Source organism: Diachasma alloeum, unplaced genomic scaffold (assembly GCF_001412515.2).
Source record: "Diachasma alloeum isolate Michigan unplaced genomic scaffold, Dall2.0 Dall_scaffold_00553, whole genome shotgun sequence".
In the NCBI taxonomy this organism is placed as follows: Eukaryota; Metazoa; Arthropoda; class Insecta; order Hymenoptera; family Braconidae; genus Diachasma; species Diachasma alloeum.
Window position 1 is genome coordinate 146,057 of NW_021680685.1, and position 23,557 is coordinate 169,613.

Here is a 23,557-nt window from a genome sequence, read left to right on the forward strand (position 1 = left end):
TGGAAAATGATTAAGATAGAAATTGAAATCATCTCCGATGGGTGAAATTTCGGGGGTAAACTACCCCCGTGAAGTCATTAATTCAATAAAAAAAAATATATCACTCCCAATTTCATGAAACCACTTTCATTTGAAATTGCATAAAAAAATACAAAATACCTTTTTTGCATTCTTTTTTCAATTGCAATTTAAAGGCAAAAGAAGATCAATTTCCTGGAATTGGCAACGTAGCATAAATGTAGCATAAATATAGCATAACATTCCAAACACTGACAATAATGTTTGTTTTTATACCTCCTAGTAACTATCAATCTAAATAATCCAAAGGTAATCACCTTCCAAACATTGTTGTCAGTGTTTGGAATCTACCGCTACATTCACGCTGCAATGAAACATTGATACCGAAATGCAATGATTATAATAATCACTGGATGATGGGATTTAGAATAGAAATTACCAGTCTTATTGAAAGTCAGATAATTCAGTTTCTTGACATATGACGTTTTTATTCAGCTTAATTTTTGGTACAGTCAATATGCAGAATGAATCATATTAAGGATCGTAATTCGTACAGAAGTGGTATTCATCAAAAAAATGTTGCAAACAAAGTGATTTTTTGCACTAAGAGCATCTTACTACTGCAACATTGGAACAGCCTTCAATGTCACAATGTGAATGAGACGATTGTTCAAATGCAAAATCGACAGGATTTTCAAATTCATCAGGTTTTTTAACAAAATAACCATTTTGAAACCAAGCGTAACGAAATAAATTTTGATACCTTGGTGATGATAATTGAATATGGACTAAAGACTGTAACTTTATTATATTATTCCTCAAGTGTAAATTAAGATCATAGTCAAGGAGGACGACAGTATCCGAAAAATGACGGAGATAATTTTTCCATATTCTGAAACTATATACATCAAGGGGTTAAATTTTTCCAATTGTACCCTTTGGTATAATTGACGACAGTGTCCGCTCCACGAATCTATCAACAGTAGATTTCTAGTTCCCTCATTCGGAAAAAATACTTCCTTCAACCAGGTTTTAAAATGCTATAAAAAATCAAGTACTTTTTAATAATAGCAATTGTTATATCGAAAATATCATAGGCTCTTATGTCTTGACTATCATCTCACCTGAAGTAAGTTTCCCCGATTTTGAAGCCGTGACGAAAACATCGGGTGCTCGAAAAAGATGGTGTTCCACCATTGGGTCGAAGGTTCCGGAAGGTTCTTTCAAAACCAGAAAGAGAGGTGATAGTAATTTACCATCAGCAGAAATGGTGGGTTGTATCGTGTAACTATGTGTTGTTGAGGTTACCGATTGTGCTATACACGCCACTTGTTTAGCGCCTTCCTCAGCTTAAGTACGCCCCGAATGAATTTCTAATTGAAAACCACTTTGATCAGTATTATAGATGTTTTCTGGGCCATAGGTAGCAAAATAAGGCTGAACTTCCTTTGTAAAGTTTTTGTAAAGCTTCTCGATTCTCCAATGTTTTCCGCGTAATGGATTCATTAATCTTTCGCGATGTAATACGGTTTGCCTTCTTGAAATAATGCAACCACCAGGGCGAAGCCCTTGTTTTTGCACTTCTCCAGAACTCAACTGTTCTCTTTTTATGGTCGAAATCTACGGGGTCCTCATCCTCCGAACAACTTTCAGATGATTCTTTGGTATGTGATTGAAATTCTTCATCCTCGACCGCCATCATTTCTATATCTTTATTGGGGTCTTGAAAATCTAGAGATGTTTCTTCAATCATTTCAACGCCATTGTATTCCTCCATGGATTGAATTAATATCCTTTGGAAGGTATCGGCTAATTCGCGTTCCGCATTGTTCACAGGCGTTTCAGCAAGATTGAGAACTTTAAATGTTGTCATGAGAAGTCTGATAACGTTGATTGGATTAACTTTCATTATGAAACGGGCACAGAAACACGATACCTACGGAGAGACTGTTTTCGTTTATGGACACTTGTAAACTGATTGTGATTGTGTTTGCATGAGGAATTAAAACGTAAAACACCGATATTGTAAGCGGTGCATATTTATCACCGTGGTGTTATTTTTAAACAAGACAGATGCCATTCGGATGGATATTTTTATAACTCTGGCATACCGTTCTGATGTGGATTTGAATCATCGCGACAATGCCATCATCATACGTTTTCATTAAAATCTTTTCAAAAACAATATAAACATCAGGGTCGTAAGATCATCTCATTTGAAAGTTATTTTCAATTCATGCTATTCTATACCACTGGCCAAATTTTTTCCAGGAAAGATCCAAGAGAGACATCGCGTGTTTTTTTCATGCTTTTTCAAATCGGAATCATTCCTATTTCGGGCAATAGTTTTTTCATGGGGAAACTGACTCTTCGCGGGGGTAGTTTGACCCCCAAACTTCATCCTCCGGAGACCATTCCAATGGTTTTTCTCATCATTCTCCATGAGCTTTTTTTTATACTGCAAAAAATTTCAAAGTGGGCCAATTCCAGGAAACCGATCTTCTTTTGCCTTTAAATTTCAATTTAAAAAAGAGTGCAAAAAAAGGTTGTGACAATGGTATCGTCAAGCGTCATTGTTATTTTTAGTTGTCGAAAAATTAGAAAATTTAATTTAATTCCATCGAGTACTCCTCAACCGAGCCACGAACACTGGACATGAACCTCGCCTAGAGGATGTCATATTAATAGTAATTTTGGTTTGCACCGAGGGATTATCGTCGTCGTCCTGGAGAAAAATCTCTCTGGGATGGAATATCGACGAGGAACCATTCAAGGACGAGGAAGAGGAACTCCAGGACTCGAGACAGTAACAACGAGGCCCCTCCCTTCCATCGTCGACAATTTAGAGACACACGAGGACCATTAGAGCCCGTCGGAAAAGGTCGGCATTCGTCGAAAAATTCGCGCGGACCACGAGGACCATGACACACGATAAAACGCTGACCCATGAGATTAATATCTAATTCGGGTTTGAATATATCTAAAAGCCGTTTTGCACATAAAATGTACATGGAAAAACATTCAAAATGAGCTGTCACTCGTGGTATTCCACGAGTGAGGGCTATACGTCATCGGAATGAACGCCCTGAGGGCGTTATGTACCATTCTCAAATGGAATTAATGAGTACTCCAGCGATTAATCTCCCCTCAATACCTGATATGAGCAATAATGACGTTGATTTAACTAATGAGGAGTATCAAGTCATATTTTTGACTTAGAGACGTCCGGCCTAGGTTCTAATTGTGAAATATTACGAATCGCAGCTGGTACAGGCACGTCATCGTTTGCCATGTACGTAAAGCCATCAAAACCTACTGACGCCAAAGCAACAGCCACTCATGGATTGGCTAATGTAGCCGAAGATTTGTACTTACATAGGATACCTTTAACAACTGAAAATATTCGCGTAGTCTTAGACAAGTTCATTAACTTTTTACAAAACTTCGATAAAAAGTGCATTCTGGTTGCACACAATCTTGTTTTTGATAGTCCACGTCTGTTAAATGCAATTGAGAAATATCCTCTGTTGTCAGCATTCGAATCAGTGGTAGCTGGGTTAAGCTGCCTTCTCGAAGCATACAAAATTAAACATAAGAGGAAGAAATTTGATAGTGGCGATTTGACTTTGACGACCTTGGCTAGTCCATGGGTGTCTGACAAAGATATTCATACTGCGTCCTATTAAGTGTTTTTGTTGAGGCACTTTGCATGCCATGTTTTTACCTCGGAGGATTTCCTATCGCAATTAACCGCAGTACCTGATGCACTTGAAAAATATCACTCTTCAAAAGCAAATAAAATGAATTTGGATAGTCTCTGCACTATCTGACATTATTCCAGTGGGATTGAAAATGAAAATTTCTGAATGGTTTTTATTGTCCAAGGAGCTTAAATCACGAAGCACCAGAATCACTTTAAATAAACAGTATTTATTCAAAGGATTGCAAAGATAGAAAAAGATACATTTAGAAATAATAATCCGCTTGACAGGTGAGCACCACGCTTGATAATAAGAATAATAATAAAGCGGTGATGAGAGCACCCCGCGACATCTCTCAATCGAATCAGTTATCTCGTGTCGGCAAGACTGCCTTTGACTGTATCTCAACAGTATTGGATTGGATGAGTTGAAGAATACTTATCTAACAGATGGAGAAGATGCACTAGTTAAATTACTCAGCAGTAAAGTATAAGCCTCGGAAAATGAACCTCGAAGAGTGTTCTCTGAAAATTACCGATTATTTGAAGAAGTGCGGACGAAATTAAATATATCTATATAGATATATATCTATATTTTTTCATAGTATTGTCTATGAGACTGAAATGTTAGTGGAAAAAAAAATTTTGTTGAAAAATTTCTTGTAGAAATTTTCTTGCAAAAATTTCTTGAATGTGTAAAACCTAAATGCTGTTTGAAGTTCTTGAATTACCCCCCGTAGAATAACGCGCATGTGCATCGAGTTTTCGCCAGCGTTGCCCAGTCTTACCGCCATTTTGACATAACCAACCATTCATTATAAAAATTTTCATGGTTTTTTTAACAATAACTAATTATTGAGACGATAAAACACGTTGAAATTTCACAAGTGTATAGTTGAAACTTGAACAGTGCGATACAGGACCTCGACAATTTACCCTGTGTGTAAGCATTTTTTATATTTTTATGTTTATTGATCCATACGATAAATATATTTAGGACTGTCAAGATGGATTAAGAACTACTTGAATATAATATTCTCAAACTCTGCATATTGTGGCACTTCTCCTAATTTTTACTGGAAGTACTGCGGAGACCCCTTAATTACTCAATTTTCTAAAAATTGATGACGCTGAAACTAGCGGGAGACCGTAGCGGAAGATGTGATGGGGGACTGTACGGCCCCCACCACTGCCACCCACTGTACGTTCCCATCTCATTAAATCACAAAAATTAATACAAAGCAAAGCCGAGAAAAATAAAAAATATTCTCTATTCGTACCTGAGGGATGGGGGAAGACTAATGGGGGGGGGGGAGATATATCGGTGCACCCAGTAGGGGATTTTTAATTGATTTTTACAAAATTGAGTGAAGAAAAAAGAATTATAAGCAAACGCAAACACTTGGGGTCAAATTTTTTTTTGGAAAAGGCACCCGGGGGTTGGAGGTTGATCCCCATTTGGAATTTTACCGGTGCCCTAATTAGGGGATTTTTCATTAATTTTTGAAAATCAATTCCACCAAGTCTTCGGGATAAATAAAGGGTAATTATCCAATGCAAACACTTGGGGTCATATTTTTTTTTGGAAAATGCACCGGGGGGGTGGGGGTTGATCCCTATTAAGAATTTTCCGGGTGCCCTAATTAGGGAATTTTTAATTAATTTTTGAAAATCAATTTCACCAAGTCTTCGGGGGAAAAAAGGGTAATAATCCAACGCAAACACTTGGGGTCAAATTTTTTTTTGGACAATGCACCGGGGAGGGGGTGGGGGTTGATCCCGATTAAGAATTTTCCCGGTGCCCTAAGTAGGGAATTTTTAATTAATTTTTGAAAATCAATTTCACCAAGTCTTCGGGGGAAAAAAGGGTAATAATCCAACGCAAACACTTGGGGTCAAATTTTTTTTTGGACAATGCACCGGGGAGGGGGTGGGGGTTGATCCCGATTAAGAATTTTCCCGGTGCCCTAAGTAGGGAATTTTTAATTAATTTTTGAAAATCAATTCCACCGAGTCTTCGGAGTAAATAAAGGGTAATTACCCAACGCAAACACTTGGGGTCAAAATTTTTTTGGGAAATGCACCGAGGGGGTTGGGGGTTGATCCCCATTTGGAATTTTCCCGGTGCCCTAATTAGGCGATTTTTAATTAATTTTTAAACATCAATTTCACTAAGCCTAAGGGGGCAATGAAGGATAATTATCCAACGCAAACACTTGGGGTCGAATTTTTTTTTGGAAAATACACCAAACGCGTGTTCCTAGAATGATCATTTTCTGTTGCAGATTCAAAAAAACTACGTTTTTTATTTCAAGCAGGGGAGCCATGTAGCGCCTCGCTACATCCTAACACGCGAACACTGGCTAACGACGAGCACAGGCATTTGCCGCCTCACTCGCACCTTCAACGCCACGCGTATTCTTTTCTGATTCGTCAAATCGTAAGGATATTCGGCAGCCTCGCTGACAACTTTCCATGCGAATATAAGTCAGTCTAAGAGTACAGCTCGTATCGCACACTTGATCGGATTATATTATTTTCTCTTCATCTTTGTATTAAAATTGACGCGGATAATAAATCTGTAATTATTAGTTTAATTACATTTGTTAGTGGATGTTACCTTCCCGACTACACCTCGATTCCATTGGTGACATCAATTACATTGGTGACCCCGACGTGATCAAAATAAGGGAAATTCGCGTTAATCGACAGGAAAAATTAACTCGCGGCGTGGCGTGCATTTTTGCTCGAAAGTTTTATCCGCGCTTCGCAACGGTTTTATCCTATCCTTGGTGAACACCCGCGCAGCTAGCTTTCCAGTGCCGCATAACCCCGAATGCAAGTACAATTTTATTTTACGTGCTTGATAAAACATTATTTTCACCGTGTGGTTTTTCTCAATGAAAATTTTAAACACAGCATCTCGAAGCTTCTAGAACGTTCGAAGCATCCGAGTGCCAACCGTTGATTTCTCAGTGTTTGGGTAAAATCAAAACAAAATGCCGTATTCAAGTGAACAGTAACCTCGCACCGACACATTGCTGAGCACCCAGAGAGACGTGTGTTGTGTTGGTGATAAATAGACTTATAACGCCTTCATTTTTCGTCACATTTATAATTACAGTTTTATTTCTCTTCGAAATTTAATTTTAAAAATGGATAATCCTAGCTTCTTGTTTAAAACCAACAACGTGAGATACGATGTCTACCACAACAGGCGGCACGCTGACGATAGTTATTACCTCCGATCAAGTCGCACCTTTCCAAGCTCTCAGAAACGCTGATTGCTCGATTTACAAAGTGAAAGGAAGCAAATCTTATGGAATTACTTGATCGGGAGTCGATTGGAAATCGATTACCCTCTCAATATCTAAAGCATTTGAAAAGTTTAGTTCCAGATATCGATGATGAAGTCCTGATGGCACACTGGCTATCTCATCATCCGGAGAGCACCCGAGCATGGCTGGTGATCCAACCCCAGGCAAACATCTATGACCTAGGAAAGCTCGCAGACAAGATCCACGAGGTCTATCACCCAGATACTGTTACGGCGGTAACAAAGTCGAGTGCAGGGGAAAACGCACAGCTAGCAGCTCAGATGGCAGCACTCACCGCGTCTGTCGCAGCCCTGCAAGCACAGAACTCGCGCTCACATCCACGCTCACGTGCTCGCTCGCGATCCCGCGGGCGAGACAACAACCGCCCGCATAGCAGGTCGAACACCAAGGTCTGCGGGCAAACGCAACCTGCTGGTACAATTTTAAATTTGGTAATCGAGCGCGTAACTGTTCGTCCGGTTGGAAGTTTCAGGAAAACTCCAGGGAGAGACAATAGTGGCGAAAGTCGTCTCTCACTTGAAATCCCGCCGTCTATTCATCACCGACAGAACGGCTGGGACCCGATACCTAGTAGACAGAGGCTCAGACGTCTCTGTCACGCCGTCCAGGCGGCCAGCAAACCAAAGGAACACCAGCGGCTATCAACTCTTCGCAGCCAACGGCACCCTCATCGACATGTACGGCTACCCGTCCATCTCGCCCGATCTCGATCTCCGCAGAGACATAACGTGGCGTTTCGTCGAAGCAGACGTCAGCAGACCCATCATTGGTGCTGATTTCCTGCACCACTCCAATCTGCTGCCGGATTTGAGGAGCGAGTGCCTAATCGACAGCTCAACAGGCCTAAAATTGAATGGCCAGTTTACGCGTTTCCGCGCACTGTCTGTTAAGCTCCTCGAGACCAACGGATATTCACCGTACGCGTCCATCCTTGAAGGAATTCCCGGCAATAACGAAACCAGAGGGACTGCTTAGAAACACGGAGCACTCTACTCTCCACCACATTAGAACGACACCGGGACTACCTATCTCCTCCAGAGCGCGCCGTTTGGCGCCAGATAAACTCAAAATCACGCATGCTGAATTTTCGAGCATGTTAAAACTGGGAACTGCAAGGAGATGTGAAAGGCCTTGGTCATCTCCGCTCCATTTGTCCCCGAAAAAGAACGGCGAATGCAGACCATGCGGAGATTACCGCGCGCTCAACGACAGAACTATACCAGATAAGTATCTTGTTCGTTATTTAAAGGATTTTGCTGCCAACTTGTACGGCAAAACAATTTTCTCTACCATAGATGTGGTCAAAGCGTTTAATCAAATTCCAGTTGCACCTGAGGACATCCAAAACACCGCGATAATCACGCCTTTTGGACTTTTTGAATTTCCGTACATGACTTTGGGCCTCAGGAACGGGGCTTAAACCTTTCAACGCCTCATAGATGAAGTGACACGCGATCTACCATTTCTGTTTCCATACATAGATGACATTTTGGTAGCATCGGACAACGAAGAACAACATCGCGAACACCTGAGAATACTTTTTCAACGCCTACAGGACTACGGATTGATAGTAAATGTCGCCAAATCAGTCCTGGGGCAACCAGATCAACGCCCAGGGAATTAAGCGTCCCAGAGATCGAGTCAACGCGATTCGCGAATTCACGAGGCCTACTACTGTAAAAGCACTGCGCAGGTACCTCCGTACTTTAAATTTCTACCGAAAGTTCATCAAGGGAGCCGCAGAAATTCTCGCCCCACTGAACGCGGCAACCCAGGATCCAAACGTTAAAGGAAAGCATCCAGTAACCTGGACTTCAGCCCTTGAAAAAGCCTTCACGCGCAGCAAACAGGCTCTGGCAGAGGCCACTCTGTTGTCTCATCCGAATATTGAAGCAGAGTGGGCCATTTTCACAGACGCATCAGATCACGCGATTGGAGCCGTTTTACAACAGAAACACCGTAATTCCTGGCAACCGCTTGCATTCTTCAGCAGGAAACTAACGATTTCCTTGCAGAAATACGCGGCTTACGACAGGGAACTGCAGGTGATCTACGAAGCGGTACTGCACTTCAGACACATCTTTGAAGGGCGTCATGTGATAATTTTCACTGACCACAAACCGCTGACTCACGCGTTCAAGCAAAAACCAGAACGAACACCCAACTAATCCCAACTAGCTAGTTAGTTTGTCTGTATATATATTCATACTACCGACTCATCCTGTACATACTCATATCACGACAATAAACTGTTACTGTTCAAACTAGTAACTAATTACTAGTTTGCAACCGTTGCCTTGCGTAGTTGATTCGTTACCTTCCCGACCTACCACCACCGCCAATCCTACATTGGTTCCGGTACCGGGAATCGAACCCGGGCCTTCTGTGTGAGAGCCAGATATCCTAACCACTAGACAATACCACTCGTTATTCTGCAATTCCTACAGAACAACTAGCAAGGTCGAGGGTGTGGGGGACTGTACAGGGCATGCTGATCGATATGGAGCATACCCAGCCAGCGAGATTGAGGGCCACTCAGTCGTCAAGGGGTGATAGACCATACAATTACTCGGCTTGGTACGATTTCTCCAAGGCCTACGACTCCATTCATCACCATCAGTTGATCAGGGTGATCAACGTCTTGCCTGTAACGGCAGGAGTTCGAGACGTCTTGAAGGCAGCGACAAAGAGATGGTCTATTGTCATCCAGGTGGGTCATGGCACGACGAGACCTGTGCGAGTGGCAAGGGGAGTGTACCAGGGGGATTTGGTTTTCCCTCGCATAGTAAAGTTCGATGACCACTGGCCGTGTAGGTGTCGCTCACCTCCCATGAGCAGTTCCCTGTAATTAAGTTACCACTCACGAAAGTGAGGTCTACGATGGAGCTGGCTTTGCCTCTTACAAATGTGGGTTCATCACCGCTGTTCAGGAGGACTATGTCCAGCATAGACATGACCTCCAGTAGTGCTTGACCTTTTCCATTGGTCTCCTTGCTGCCCCAGTCGACTGCCCAGGATTTGAAGTCTCCAGCGATTGTCACCGGGGAGTACTGCTTCGCATCCTCTACCAGTTGGTCCAGAAAATCGGTAAATGCATCAAGGGAGAGGCTGGGTGGAGCATAACAGCTATAGAAGTAAATGCCACCCAACTTGGCTGTCACAAAACCAGCTTCCCCCCTATTGGCACTGCCCTGAAGTGGATACTGTCCACAAGACCAAATGACGGCCCTGGAACTAGCATCGGCTACCCAGGATTGAGTGTCCAGTTGTTTGTACGGCTCCGAAATAATCACAACGTCCGCCTTCAGCTCTCGCACCGTCTGCATGAGCAGATCGTATGCGGTCTCACTTAGGTTGAGGTTCACCTGCAAAACACGCACTATTGCTTAGCGCGGAGTGCCTCCTGGGAGACTGGGCATTTACTACTACCAGCGATATGGGCACTATTCTTCTTGGGGTCTTTTCCTTCGCACAGGACGCGGCAGGCAGTTTTCTCGCACTCAGCGGTTTTATGCCCTGCCTCGCCGCATTTGGCACAGAATTTCGATCGGTCGATCTCGCTCCTGCACCTCGTGGCGAGTAATCCATAATGCCAAAATTTAAAGCATTTTAGGAGTCTCACCACTGCCACCACGCGGCAGTTGGCCCAGCCAATTCGAATCTTCCCTCGCTCGTCTAAGATCCTCCTTACGACAGGCGCAGGAAGTGTCACTAATGCAGCTTGCGTTCCTCTATATACCCGGCGCAGCGATATGATGGCCTCCAGTGTGATTTCACTGCTGTCGCCATCTGCCTTCCGCAAGGCATCGAGGACGTCTTCCTTCGAGATTTTCTCGTCAAGGTCTTTGATCTCGAGCTCTTCTTGTGGGCCTTTGTTCTGGAATTTTGTCGATTATCCAAGAATCTTGGAAACGGCTTTCTACAGGTCCTGGCTTTCCCTTTCTGTTCCTTTAGACAGGTTGATAAGTAGGTCGCCTGAGGCCGTTCTACATATTTTATCGACACACGTAGCTACTATTGCAGCAGGAATCTCCTTCTTTATGGGACTCAAGACCTCCGAGTACTTCGCTTTATCCGTTAGACGGATGATCAGTGCGTTTGGCCTGACCTTCGGCTTCTTCTGTGCTTGCCTTTGGCTCGGGTTTCTCCGTGGCAGCTTTGGGGTCAGGTCACCTCTCTTTCTCCGACGTTTCCACTTCTGCCAGCCCTTATCCACTTCGGTCTCATTTTGGTTGGTCCTGCCTTGGTTGGGTTTGCCGTCGGTAGGCTTGGCCTTCGCAGAGTTCTCAATGTCAGATTCATCCTTGTTCTTCTTGTCCTCCTGACTTGGTTTCGAGACCCGCTTAGGTGGGGTCGGCGTCTTCCCTTTCTTGGGTCGTTTGAGCGTATCAGAATACGTTCCAGGTGAATCACGGTTCCTCTTCTTGCTGGTCCCAGGATCCTCGCTCTTCTGGTCTTGTTGCTCTTCTTGAATCTCCACCTCTTTCGACCTTGGTTCATCGGGTACAACTTTCATCGGCACCATTCGTTCTACCTGGGCTTCGTGCGTCGACCTACGTCGCCTAGCAGAAGCCTGAATCTTTCTAACAAGCTGGCGGATGCCCTCATTTATGGTTCGCTTATTCTTGTCTGCTACATGGGAGTTCAGATCTCTAATAAGCTGTTCGTGGCGATCTCACTCCTGCTTCTGACTCCTTTCGTCTTTTGGCGTCGTGACGTGTGTCACCTGTCGAGTCTGTAGCTCTGCCTCACTTGTAGCATGTGAGGCCAAGTGGTCCACCTTTGCTCAGATTTCCTCCGTTGATACAATGACCTTCGTTCTTCGGCCAACATTTCTATAGGGAGCATCCCGGCTATAACGCACACCACGTCTTCGGACACCGTACGATAAGCGCTCGCGACTCGCAAGGCACTCAGTCGATAGACTGGTGCAATTCTGCGCCGTGATTCCTGCAACTTTAATGCGTCCACCCAGATGGAAATGCCGTGGGTGAGCACTGCTGTGATCACTGACGACAGCAATGCTTGTCTTTTCTGTTTTGGACCTCCTATGTTGGGCATGAGGCGCGATAAACTGGATTTGTCTACAGAAGCCTTAATTCCTACGTGCTCAGCTTGCTGCTTGAAATTAAGTTGGGCATCGATCATCACTCTCAGGTATCGGATGTACGGCTGGGAGGTGATTTCACAGGACCCGACTTGCAGCGTGATTGCCTCAATTTTCTTCCTGATAGTGATCAGCACGGCTTCGGTCTTATGTTCAGCTAGGCTCAGTCCCACAGTGTTCATTCAACGACAGATCGTCTCGAAGGTCACGTCGAAACTGAGGCTGATCTCCTCCAGGTATTTGCCCACGATGACTACGGCTACACCATCCGCAAATGCTACGAGTTTAGTTTTCCGTGGCAGTTTCAGCGTCAGTAGACGGTCATACATGATGTTACACAACAAGGGACCCAATACCGAGCCTTGAGGTACACCTCCGGTGACGCCGTACTCCTCAGAACCATCCTCCGTAGCGTACTTCAAGACTCTTCCAGTGAAATAGCTGCCTATCATTTTCCGCAAGTATTCCGGTACATTAAACTTCCTGAGAGCTTCCATTATACAGTCCCACCTGGCCGAGTTGAAAGCATTCTGGATGTCTAGTTTCGCCACTAGGCAATACTTTTTCATGCCATTCAGCCATATTTTTCCTGAGATCGCGTTCTTGGCAGTGTCAACGACCATGCTGATCGCATCCAGAGTGGGCCGGCCTTTCCGGAAGCCATATTGGTTGTCTGCCAACAGGGGTTCGACGGCCGCTTCTAATCGTTGATGGACAATACGCTCGAGGATTTTGCCAGCGGTATCGAGCATGCAGAGCGGACGGTACGATGACGGGTCGTCCGGTGGTTTTTTCCCTTTTGGGAGTAACACTAGCCTCTGCTGCTTCCACATGGCAGGGAAGATACCTTCTCTTAAGCACTCGTTGTACGTATCCAAAAACATCTCTGGCCTCGTGTGGATAGCTGCCTTCAGGGCGATGTCGAGGAGTCCATCGAGACCAGGGGCCTTGGTGTTTCCCACCCTGTTGCAGGCTTCCATTAGTTCTTCTAGGGTGATTCCTAGGACCACCAACTCCTTCCATCGTTCGGCTGTATGTTGAAGTTCCGGTTGTTGCGGGAACACCACCTTCACAATCTCTTTAAGAAGTACTGGACACGTTGGCGATGGCATTGGTTGACTTTTGAGTCGTGTCATCACCACCTTGTAGGGTCTCTCCCACGGGTCGCTCTCCACCTCCGTAGGAAGCTCGCTCCAGGATTGCTTGTTGCTGCGTTTGATGGCTTTAGTGAGCTTCCGGTGTGCCCTCTTATACCTCAGATCCAGCTCTTCCCAGTTTGGTCTCTTGCGGCCTGAGACAATCTCCTGGCTGCATTGCACTCCTTCCGGGGAGTAGCGATGGTATCATTCCACCAGTATACCGGTGGATGCAGGTTTGTTGTCCGCTTCCTGGTCATGGTGGCATCGCAAGCTTCGGTTACCTTCCTCATGAGACTGCGCGCCTTTTCGGTGGCATTGCTACCACTTATAGGGTGGTTATCTAGGGCTATTTAATAAGCGCTAGAATCAAAGGTGCTCACTCGCCAGCTAATACAATTGGTCTTTTTGGGCTTTGGACCGATCCTCCGGTCAGTACGTATTTCTCAATATATCGCAGGTTATTCGCTTGCATTGTAGATGTCAGTTACTCTCCATGAGTAGTTTCCCTTTGCAAGGCTGCTGCTCACGAAGGTGAGATCCACAATTGAGCTCGCCTCTCCTCTTGCGAATCTGGGTGCATCACCACTATTTAGCAAGACAATATCCAATATGGACATGGCCTCCAGAAGTGCTTGCCTTCTTGTGTTGGTCCCCTTACTACCCAAGTCGACTGCCCAGGCGTTGAAGTCCCCAGCGATTGCTATGGGGAAGTGCTGCTTCGCGTCCTCGATTAATCGATCCATGAAGTCTGCAAACTCATCGATGGATAGGCTAGGTGGAGCATAGGAGCTGTAGAAGTGGATTCCACCCTGCTTAGCTCTCACAAAGCCACTCTGCGCTGTATTGACGCCAGTCTGGAAGGGGTATTTACCGCAGGACCAAATAACAGCTTTGGCGGTGGTATCCGTCTCCCATGGCTGCTCATGAAGATATTTGTATGGCTCCGAAATCATTACGAGATCGGGCTTCAGCTCCAGCACCGATTGTGTGAGCAGGTCGTGTGCAGCCTCACAGTGGTTGAGGGTAAGCTGAAATATTCTCATCGTCGATTTTTGGTCAGCGCCTGGAGTGCCTGCTTGTATGTTGGGCGTCTATCGCTGCCAGCAATGTGAGCACAGTTGTCCATGCGGCCCTTCGCGACACAGAGGACGCATTTCGCGTCTTTCTCGCATTTTACAACCAGATGACCCTCCTCACCGCATTTGATACAGTTTTTGAAGCGGTCGACTGCGCTTTTGCACTTATTGGCAAGATGCCGAAGTCCCATCACTTGAAACACTTCAGGGGTCTCTCCACTCTTCTGAATCGACAGTTAATCCACCCAATCTTGATCTTGCCGTGTTCGCCGACGATTTTCTTAGTCGTTGTCACTGCGAGTCTCACCCAGGTGGTCTGGATACCTCCGTATGTTTTTTGTAGCGATTTGATCGCATTGAGGGAAACTACGGGACCTTCTCCAGCGGCTTTCTTCAGCGCATCGATTATTTCTTCCTTCGTTGTCATCCCCTCGAGGTCTTTGATCTCGAGATCTTCCTCCGGTGTTTTACTGAGGACATCCGCCTCCTCTCCGAGGAGTTCAATGATGGCGTCCTGCTGACCGGGGACCTTCTCGGAGTGCTCCTTCGGGAGAATATTAAGCATGTCTCCTGTGGCCGTCTTCCGGATCGTCTCCACGCATTGTTAAGTCTCCAGGGCAGTCGCGTCCTGCTTCATTCGTTCAAGAATGTCGGAGTATGACCCCTTGTCCTTTGGGCGAATGAAGAGTGCATCAGGTCTTGCCGCTCGTGTCCCCTACTTTGAAGACTGCTCTGTAACCTGCTTCTTCTTCTTCTTCTTCTTCTTAGGTTTAGCTTCCTGCCACTCTGACCTGTTAGAAAGCTGCGGTTCCGCAGTGGGCGGCGGTGGTACTACCTGCTCCTTTCGTTTCTTCGTGGCTTCAGACTCCGCTTCCGGAGAGGTGCGCTTGCGCCGCCTCCCCGTGACTGTTTCCCGGGAATTTGGCGTTAACTGTTCCAGTTCTTCCGCCTCGGTGTCCTGCACCGTCGTTTCGGAAAAAGTCCGAGTGTGGGACGACATTACTGGTGTCCGCACTATGGCCGCAGTTAAACGTTGGTGAGGGCTTTTTTACCTTGGCTTAGCCATCTCTGTCTCCTTCAGTCTACTAAAAGCAGTTGCAATAGCCGCCAACTTACTTTTAATCTCCTGACGGACGTTTGGTTTCGGGTTAGCGAAGTTGTACAGGTCGTTGATCAGCTGGTCAAGCCGATCCCATGCCTGCGTCCTCATCATCTCCGCACTTGTATCAAGTGCTGCTTGTTGGGCATACTGCCCGCTCATTCCTCCTTGATCTTCTCATGTTTTTGTTTTAAAATTTCGCTCCATTCTGTTCCCACGAGTACCTAGGGAAGTATAACAGTCCACTCCTATCAGAACCCCGGATGCTTATACACCTCTCCACTTCAAAGGAAGGTTATCATGAGAATGATGTTTTCCTCTTGCAATCGAAGTTTTTTCAAATAGAATTGCAACGGATCCATTCGGAAGCATACTACTAATGGAATTGGCAGAAATGAAGGAATATCAAGACTAATAACGCGTAAAGTAACGGTAAAGTAACATGCCTTCTGTCGGATAGGCTCGGCCCCCTGCTTGTTTTTCTAATGAACAGAAAAAGACGAATCGGTCGGAAAGGTATTGGTTCGACCCATAATGCATCGCACCCATTTCCACCAATCCCTACCATTCACACCCCAACGAAGGAGCGAGCGACCGGGCCTGATTTTTATATTTGTTTTTAGTCGGAATTCACTTTTGCGCACTATGACATGGGGAAAAGTCAGGGAAACCTTTTGAAACTTTAGCTTCTAGGTAGGATTGTCAAGGAACATTTCTATATCAAATTTTAGGTCGATATATTTGATAGTTCTGGAGATGGTACAATTCACCCAAAATTCTTGAGAAAAAAAAATTGACGCATCTATATTTCACCTTTCATTTGAACTTCAGGATAATTGAGGAAGCCATATATCATGGATATAGAGTGTAATTTTTTTAAAGCAAGCATTGAAAACCATTCGGAAGCCTACTACCAATGAAATTGGTAGAAATGAAAATAGGGGGAAAAAATACGAGAGTAGCAGTCATATGTAATCCGTCTAATGGCTTCTGTCACGCTGCTCACTTTTGCATTTAGACACACAGATTCCTAGGAAATATTGATTTTTCGAAGTTATTTGTGGCTTGAGGTGATTAGCAACTCTGATCAAATTGCGATTCAACGAAATTTCTTGTCTATGAAACCCCTGTGATGGTTATATTCCAAGAAACTAACTTTTAATTCAACACATTTAGTGTTTTTGATCTGAAGAAGAGTACAAAAAAACAGAAATTGGCAATTTTCTGTCAGCGGTCCGTTTTGTACTACCCTCCCCTACGTACACACAAACATGTCTTTGAAAATTTGTCAGGATGATTCGAAACGTCAAGAAACGTGAATAAATCATGGAAACTCCCTATTTGATTTTCGGGGTCATTACAATATCTTCTTCCCTTCGCGTCGGGAAATTAAAAAAAACCGCGACTCATGTTGAAGGTCTCGGCGAGACTCTTAGTTCCCCGGCGGTATCGTCTCGGGTTTTGAGACGAGACAGAGACTAGTCCCAGTATCGTACGCAGCCCTATTTCTGACGAATATGAGTTTGCAACCCGAGCCGAAGACGAGGACAATCATATGAGCTAGAAAAGTTCTTTTATAATTTTTGTGTCTGGGAAAGGTAGGTAATGGTTCCATGAGGTGATTCATCATTATACTATATGTGGTGTTGACACACTGCTGAAAGCGATAATAAATCCAAACAAAGTAACAATATTCATGCGAACGTCACCTATACCCAAAAATAGCATATCAGTTTAGTAATCATGCATTACTGATAACCCCGAATATTACTGCCATTTTGTTCTCATCCGTTTCAGACAGTTTTCAGTCTACATAAACATATCACGGGAAAACATTCTCTTTCTAATTGTATATCTCCAATTGTTTTCACCATGAGATTTAATCCTGTAAACTTTATTGAGCTCCTCGTGGCAACATTTGGAGTGATGAATCTTGTGGAAACTCCTATAAGTAATGAAGAACGAGAATTGCCAACTAATTTCGAGAAGCTATTGAAAGAAACTATGGAGGAATATAATGGTGTGGAAATGATTGAAGAATCCACTCTCGATTTTCAAGACCGTATAAAGATATCGAAATGATACCAATTGAGGATACAGAATTCCAACCGCGTCTTAAAGAATCACCTGATAGTTGTTCGGGTGATGACGAATCTATATGCTATGAATATAAGAAAAAAGTGCGAAAATCAAGAAAAATCTTTCTCTAAACACTGTTTCCAATAGATTCAAAAAAGTGAAATCCGTCCAACAATTACATCGCTGGGCGCATCAAGCGAATAAAGGAGGAACTTACATGGAGAAGTTGAAGCGTATATCAGAGGATACATTGAGAAATATGAAGAATGCTATTGATGCGCGGCTAATTGTTCATGATGCAGACCTACGAAGATGGGCTCTGCAAGCCCAGAAAGATATTGGAAATAAGGATATTCGTTTCAAGGCCTCCCCGTGGTGGCTGCATCACTTCAAAAGAGCTCATTGTATTACATCTCGCAAGATTACTAAATTCGTGACGCATAAAACAATGGAAAATCAAAAAGATTTACAAAAAATATCGGATGAATTCCTGCAAAAAATCAAACCATATTTTGAAATGGATGGCTCGAAAAACATCTATAATTCTGATCAAAGTGGTTTTCAATTGGAAACGCAGTCGGGACGAACTTTGGTGGACAAGGGGTCTAAAAAAGTCTCGTGCATTGTACAGTCTATAACATCAACGACACACAGTTATATGATACAACCCACGATATCTGCTGATGGAAAATTATTGTCACCTGTTTTCATTGTTTACAAGGAACCCTCCGGAACGTTTGGGCCAAGGGTCCAGGAAAATCTATTCAGACCTTCAAATGTTTATGTAACGGCTTCAAAATCGGGAAAACTGACTTCTGGTAAGATGATATTTTTAATGTATAACAAGATGTGACAAGTTATTTACACTGATTGCAATGTTCATCATATTCCAAACATTCCCGAGCACTTCAAAATTTGGTTGGAAGAAGTATTCTTTCTACACGTGGGACCAAAAAGTCTACTGTTGATGGATTCATGGAGTGGACATTGCTCTCGAGTGGTAGAAGAGGCAACTCCTTGGAATAAAGAATTATTAACTATGCTGATTCCGAAAGGGACCACCGGAAAAATTCAACCTCTTGATGTATACGGTTTCAGAATTTGGAAAAATTATGTCCATCATTTTTCAGATACGGGCGTTCTCTTGAATCATGACATCAAATTACATTCACGAAATAATGTAATAAAATTGCAATCTCTAGCTGATAATCAATTATCGTCACCAAGGTATCAAAATCTATTCCGTTATGCTTGGTTCCAAAGTGGTTAAATTGCTAAAAGACCAGAGGAATATGATAATCCTGTTGATTTTGCATTTGGTCAATCTTTTAATCCACAATGTGACGTTGATAGTTGTTCTAATGTTCCAGTAGTTAGATGCTCGTGGTGCAGAAAGTCTCTCTGCCTGTACCATTTTTTTAATGAATATCATTTCTGTATCGATTATAATCCATAATAAAATATATATATGGGCAACCACAGGAAAATGCCAAAGAAATAAAGGCTCGATTGAGAAGGACGCAATGAGTTTCTACAATAAATACTAAATCCTTTGGCCAACTCACAGTTCTCCCAGAAATGATTTCTTCTATCCCAGAAAATTTGAGTTCCGGGGAAAATAAAAAAAAAGGTATTCCGCATTTTCCCATATTTTTCCCAATGCAATCATTTTCATGAAATCCTGAACTATAATTTTTTTTTTCAATATTTTCACAGGGGTAGTTTCCCCCCCTCCCCTTCAAATTTCAACCTCCAGAGGAACTATCAATCGTCACTTTCATAATCGCTCACAAGATATTTTCAACTTCGATGGAATAAATAAATAACTCCACCAATGTGATGGGTGATATTTCCTAGAAATCATTTTTTTTAATCCTAGAAAATTTTAGGTCTGGTGAAAATCCAGAAACACGTATTCTGCAATTTTTCCATGTTCTTTCAAACGCAAATTATTTTATAAAATTCGGAGCCATAGTTTTTTTTTAAACAAAATATTTATAAGGGTAGTTTACCCCTCAAATTTCAATCGCCGGATGAACTATCAATTATGATTTTCATAATTTCTCACCAGCTATATATTACATTGATGAAATGGATAAAAAAACTTCACCACTGTGATGGGTGATATTTCCGAGAAATTATTTTTTTCACCCCAGAAAACTTCAGTTCCGGGGAAAATGCAAAAACAGGTATTCTGCAATTTTCCATGCTCTTCCAAATGCAATTGGTTTTTAGTACATTAGAGTACAAGGGAACAAATTCCGTTTTCAACGAATGTGTATTTTACAGGCCGAGCCGAAGGCGAGGTCTGTACACACATTCGTTGAAAACAAAATTTGTGTCCTTGTACTCTAATGTACTATTATGTCAAGTTGTGCAAAAGTCCAGTTTTGAGCGATCAACTCGACTTATTGCACGGCGCTCCATAAATTAAATTATGAGTAAGGCCGGGACAGTTCCTTTACGGAAACGGTAGGTCAGGCGAAGTTGGCGTCAAATAGTGATTTGAAGTGAGCGATAAATAGGGAGGGAAAAAAAGTTGAAAAACATCCTTACATCTTACATTAGAACATCCCTAAAGTTGGAAAAGAACTCTCGGTTTTCACCCAAAACCCTAAAGAAAGCCTAGGCTCATCCCGAAAGTTACAAAATAAACCTCGGTTTTGCCCCAAGACTAAAGAAAGACTAGACTCATCCCTAAAGTTAAAGAATAACTCTCGGTTTTGCCCCAATACCTCAGAGATAACATAGAATAATCGCTAAAGTTAAAAAATAACTCTCGGTTCGGCCCTCAAGACCCTAAAGAAAACCTAGACTCCTCCCTGAAGTTAAAAAATACCTCTCGGTTTTACCCCAAGACCCTAAGAAAGCCTAGACTCATCCCGAAAGTTACAAAATGACTCTCGGTTTTGCCCCAAGACCCTAAAGAAAGCCTAGACTCATCCCAAAAGTTGAAAAAGAACTCTCCAGACTCATCCCGAGAGTTAAAAAAAACTCACGGTTTTGCCCCCAACACCCTAAAGAAAACCTAGACTCATCCCTAAAGTTAAAAAATAACTCTCGGTTTTGCCCTAAGATCCTAACGAAAGTCTGGACTCACCCCTAAAATTGGAAAACAACCCACGGTTTTTCCCCAAGACTCTAAAGACAGCCTAGACCCATCCCTAAAGTTGAAAAATAACTCGGGTTGGTCCGCAAGACCTCAGAGAAAACATAGACTCATCCCTCAAGTTAAAAAATAACTCTCGGTTTTGCCCCAAGACCCTAAAGAAAACCTAGACTCATCCCTAAAGTTCAAAAAGAACTCTCGCTTTTCCCCCAGAACCGTAAAGAAAACCTAGACTCATCCCGAAAGTCAAAAAATAACTCTCGGTTTTGCCCCAAGACCCTAAGAAAACCTAGACTCATCCCGAAAGTTACAAAATGACTCTCGGTTTTGCCTCAAGACCCTAAAGAAAGCCTAGACTCATCCCGAAAGTTGAAAAAAAACTCGGTTTTGCCCCCAAGACCCTCAAGAAAACCTAGACTCATCCCTGAAGTTGAAAAATAACTCTCGGTTTTGCCCCCAAGACACTAAAGAAAACCGGGACTCATCCCTAAAGTTAAAAAATAACTCAGTTTTGCTCCAAGACCTGAAAGAAAGCCTAGACTCATCCCGAAAGTTGAAAAATAACTCTCGGTTTTGCCCCCAAGACCCTAAAGAAAACCGGGACTCATCCCTAAAGTTAAAAAATAACTCTCGGTTTTGCCCCAAGACCCTAAGAAAGCCTGGACCCATTCCTAAAGTTGAACAGGAACTCTTGGTTTTACCCCCCAAGACCTCAGAGAAAACATAGAAAAACTCTAGATTACGAGCTCATTCCAACTCTAGTAAATCCCGAGACATACTCTAGGTTTACGGGTAAAACCTAGAATCCCAACTGTCGGGTTGGTGCGTCAGGCCTCTCCGGGGTTCCTGATTTTTTTGTAGCATCGTGGGGTGCCCCCAAATTTATTCCAATAACCAAATCTCTGTAGGCTCCATTTACTCCGTGGAATTTTTTTTTCCGCTGCAAAACTCGAAAATTTTCTACCTGATTCGAGTATTTTTCCCACTTAAATCTAGTGTTTGTCCTATTTGAATCAAGTATCTTCCTACTTAGATCAAGCCACAGTACTCGAATCAAATCGACTTTCCGGATTGAATCAATCTGCTGAACATTTTGGCTATCTTTCACTGATAGATAAAAATAGAAAAATGAATTGAAGCAAAACTTGGAAAATTAACGACGAGGAATTTTTGTGTAGAAATTTCCATAAATAAGTTGGATACACCAATCCATTTTTTCTATACATTCATATAGAATGTTTCTGATGAAAACCACAGAGAACCAGAAGAATATCCTGATGGATCAAACGGAGAGTTAACCCAGACTCATCTTCCCAGAGATTACCCAGACTCAACTTTCCAGGCATTTTCCCGAGTTTCTCTCTCTTTTCTCTGGGTTTTGTCTATACACCTAGAGTTGACTCTGGATTAACTATGCACATACGAAAAAATTTAATAGAAAAACAGAGCAAATTCGCAAAGGAATTCTATTGAACTTCTATTGGAAATTCTATTAGTTTTTTGCCGTTGCTATTGAAAATATTTCGTAAAAAAAAATCAATAGAAAATTGGTTTTTCTATACAACTTTTTCTATTGGGACATTTTCTATAGGATTTTCTCGAAATAAATTTTTGAAGTTTTTTTTTTACTTTTTTTTCAAATAAGAAACGAATAAACAAGGTATGATGAAAAAACTTAGAAATTTTATCTCGAGAAATTTCTATAGAAAATATTCCAATAGAAAAAGTTCTATAAAAAAACCAATTTCAATTTGATTCGAGTACTGTGACATGATCTGAGTAGGAAGATATTTGATTCAAGTAGGACAAATACTAGATTCAAGTGGGAAAAATACTCGAATCAGGTAGAAAATTGTCGAGTTTTTAGCGGAAAAAAAAATTTGATCGAGTAAATGGAGCCTGCAGAGATTTGGTTATTGGAATAAATTTGAGGGTACCCCACGATGCTACAAAAAAATCAGGAACCTCGGAGAGGCCTGACGGACCCACCCGAGAGTTGGGATTCTAGGTTTTTCCCGTAAACCTAAAGTATGTCTCGGGATTTACTACAGTTGGAATGAGCCCGTAACCTAGTTTTTCTATATTTTCTGAGGTCTTGGGAGCCAAACCAAGAGTTCTTTTTTAACTTTAGGAATAGGTCTAGGCTTTCTTTAGGGTCTTGGGGCAAAACCGAGAGTTCTTTTTTAACTTTCGGGATGAGTCTAGGGTTCCTTTAGGGTTTTTGGTGAAAACCGAGAGTTCTTTTTCAACTTTCGGGATNCGAATAAACAAGGTATGATGAAAAAACTTAGAAATTTTATCTCGAGAAATTTCTATAGAAAATATTCCAATAGAAAAAGTTCTATAAAAAAACCAATTTCAATTTGATTCGAGTACTGTGACATGATCTGAGTAGGAAGATATTTGATTCAAGTAGGACAAATACTAGATTCAAGTGGGAAAAATACTCGAATCAGGTAGAAAATTGTCGAGTTTTTAGCGGAAAAAAAAATTTGATCGAGTAAATGGAGCCTGCAGAGATTTGGTTATTGGAATAAATTTGAGGGTACCCCACGATGCTACAAAAAAATCAGGAACCTCGGAGAGGCCTGACGGACCCACCCGAGAGTTGGGATTCTAGGTTTTTCCCGTAAACCTAAAGTATGTCTCGGGATTTACTACAGTTGGAATGAGCCCGTAACCTAGTTTTTCTATATTTTCTGAGGTCTTGGGAGCCAAACCAAGAGTTCTTTTTTAACTTTAGGAATAGGTCTAGGCTTTCTTTAGGGTCTTGGGGCAAAACCGAGAGTTCTTTTTTAACTTTCGGGATGAGTCTAGGGTTCCTTTAGGGTTTTTGGTGAAAACCGAGAGTTCTTTTTCAACTTTCGGGATGAGTCTCTGTTTTCTTTAGGG

General features: G+C 42.7%; 1 protein-coding gene and 1 non-coding gene across 2 annotated transcripts in view; both read right to left on the reverse strand.

Moving 5' to 3' along the window:
• LOC107043192 (RNA-binding protein 7) overlaps window positions 1–23,557 on the reverse strand; it is a 120,186-nt gene that overhangs the window by 77,498 nt on the left and 19,131 nt on the right. The gene's annotated exons all lie outside the window — the stretch shown is intronic.
• On the reverse strand, window positions 9,410–9,481 carry Trnae-cuc. The gene has a single exon. It is a non-coding gene; the product is annotated as a tRNA-Glu (tRNA).